Raw genomic sequence first — 3052 nt, forward strand, 5'->3', positions numbered from 1 at the left:
ACACAGACAGATGGGGGAGAGACACACAGACAGAGAGGGGGGAGAGACACACAGACAGAGAGTGGGGAGAGACACATAGACAGTGAAGAAGAGGGGGGAGGGGTACAGAGATGGACAGAGAGACTGACACACAAACATACTCAAAGACTAAGGTGGAGACGGGAGAGAAAAAACAAACAACTAGGGAAAACCAGGATAAGTCTAATGTAGAAGGTGTTGATTTACCCAAGTTGTGAAAGAAATTAGAGATTTCAAGATGTTAAGATGAGGAGGGTGTGAGTTCAGGATATTGGAAACAGGATGGGAATCTTATGCATCATGCATAAGAAATAAGAAGCAGGATAGTTTGTCTGGACCACAGAGTGTGTGAAGGGGAATAATGTATACATTTCACATAAAATTTTTGTAATTGTTTTCATATCACAGCTTGAAATTTTCTAAGCTATAAACCACTCTAATTTTGGGGCCTGAGGAACATTTTTCTGAAATTATGTTTATTTGAGCTTTTGCTATAGAGAATTTGACAATGAAATGACAGGAACAATATGCAAATATGGACCCTCTATTTGACTATCACAAAGGCCATGTGTCAGGTTCTAAAGAACATGTGATGAACATATATGATGCTGAAATTAAAAGTTCAATTTAATCTAACATTAGGCAAGTATTATTTGCTTCTTTATTTATTTTTTGATCAATTCAGAATGTCAAAGGCTTTATTTAATCAGAAACTGCAAACCTGTCCATTCTTATCCTAACCATTTTTATAATATAGAATGAAAAATTAGAGTACAGATTATTAAAAAAATTAAGTATAGGATTTGATCTCTCTCTCTATATATATACATATATACACACACATATACATATGAAATAAATTTAAAATCCCTAAAATCCATCAAAATACTAGTATCAAATAAAATAACATGTGCAACAAATGTTTTTAAACCTTACAACACTCTTTTTTTCTCCCTTTTCTCCAACTAACTTGCTGATGCCATCAGCTCCCATGAACCACATTATCTTCTCTATGCTGATAATTCTCACAATTACAATTACCCATCCAGTCTTAATCTCTCCTTATCTCCAGTCTCACATCTCCAGTGCCTACTGGACATCGCTAGCTGGATGTCCTATCTTAAAAACAACACACTCAGAACTGAATTCACTATGTGTCCTCCCCCCAAACTCTCCCCTCTCTCTTCCTAACTTTTGTAGGTTACCATTATCCTCCCAAACACCCAGACTTACCACCTAGGTATCATCTTTAAAACCTCAATCTAACTCCCCTGGTGCAATCTGGTGCCAAGTCCTACTGTTTCTACCTTTGGACCATCTCTCATCTATGCCCCATTTTCTCTCCTCTCACCCTACCACCATTCTGGAATAGGCTTTTTTTCTTCCCCTTAAATCTGGGCTACTGTAATAATCATCTGGTTGGTCTCCTTGCCTCGGACTGCTCTAAAGGTATGGCTGTGCCATGGGACCTATTCAATAAAATCCAGTGGCTCCCTTTCACCTCTAGAATCAACTACAAAATCTCCCACGGACATCCAAAGTCTATAACCTTGTCCTCTTCTTTTCTTGTCTTCTATTTTAACGCTACCCCACCCATCCACATGCTCTGCAACATTCTGTTCTTCCACAGTAAACTCCATTTCGCAGCTCTGAATTTTCACTGGACATGTTTGTTATTCTCTGACTCCTGACTTTCCTGGCTTCGTTCATGTCCTAGCTAAAATTTGACTTTCTGCAGGGTAAAATTTCCCCAACCCCCTTAATTTCAGTACCTTCCCTCTAAGACTACTCCCCCAGTTTATCCTGTATATATCTTTTTTTTTAGCAGAGTTGTTTTCATGTTGTCTCCATTAGACTGTGAGCTCCTTAAAAGCAGGAACTATTTTCTGCCTTTCTTGTACACCCCCAGCACTTAGCACAATGCCTGCCACATAATCTGTTTTTAATAAATGCTAGCTGACTTAGTATACATGTGCCTACTCTATAACCTGCTAAGTGCTGTGGGAAAAAAAATGATTACCTAGCATTAGCACAACACTCTCTGTAATAATAATAATGAAAATTAGCATTTATGTAGCACTTCAAGGTTTGCAAAGCACTTGTGGAAATATCTCATTTTATCCTCACAACTACGTTTACAGATGACAAACTGAGACTTAGAAAGGTTAAATTACTTGCTCAGGGTCATATCACCAGTAAGTGTCTAAGGTAGGATTGGAACTCAGGTCTTATTGACACTGTGTCACCTAGCTGCTTATAATTTATTGTATCTATAATACTCTTATAAGTGTTCCTGTGTTTGACATTTTACAATGCAACATTAATTACTTTTCATAATTGGACAGTTTCAAGGTTTACACAACAACTCTGTGATGAGGTAGACAGTGTTTGTATGCTGAGAAAAAAAAAAGATCTACAAATAGAGTAAGAATTCTGGAAGAGACAGAGAAGATGGATGGAGTAAGAGTATGGATCAGAAGAAAGTTTTGCAGCTAAAGGGACGGGGTAAAACCACCTCATCCTCAGAGGGTGGAGGAAAATTTTTTTCCTCTTGAATCCACTATCATCACATATCACAGTTGCATTTTTCTAGAGTTTAAACCTAGCTGTGGAACTTTCCTACTTACAAACCTTCAATGGCTACCTCTATTGTCCCAAGAACAAAATAAAAATATCTTAGCTTGGCATTAAAATCTTTCATAGTGTGGCTCCAAGCTGGCGTTCCAGACTTCAAGTACATTCATTCCCTTCACGAACTCTAAATTTGAGTCAGACTGGGCTACTTTCTGTTTCCTGAACTTGGTGTTCCAGTTACTACCCAGAAACTTACATAGACAGTCTCCCCGAACTGAAATGCACTGCCTGCTCAGAATCCCTAGCTTTCTTTAAGGAATTTAAGGACTCACGGGTCAGAATGTGAAGTCCTTCCTGATTTCCTGAGCTGTTAGTGCTTTAATCTTCCTTAAATAATTTCAACTATCCTATCTCTCTCTCTCTCTCTCTCTCTCTCTCTCTCTCTCTCTCTCTCTCTCTG

The 3052-nt window shown here is 38.3% G+C and overlaps 1 protein-coding gene across 1 annotated transcript in view; it reads right to left on the minus strand.

The window, feature by feature from the left end:
- The window catches only part of TENM3 (teneurin transmembrane protein 3), a 3497142-nt gene that overhangs the window by 812171 nt on the left and 2681919 nt on the right, over positions 1–3052 (minus strand). The window lies entirely within an intron of this gene.

The sequence above is a fragment of the Petaurus breviceps genome, unplaced genomic scaffold (assembly GCF_028583685.1).
Source record: "Petaurus breviceps papuanus isolate PSGF00001 unplaced genomic scaffold, PetGlider_PUasm1.0 126, whole genome shotgun sequence".
NCBI lineage: Eukaryota > Metazoa > Chordata > Mammalia > Diprotodontia > Petauridae > Petaurus > Petaurus breviceps.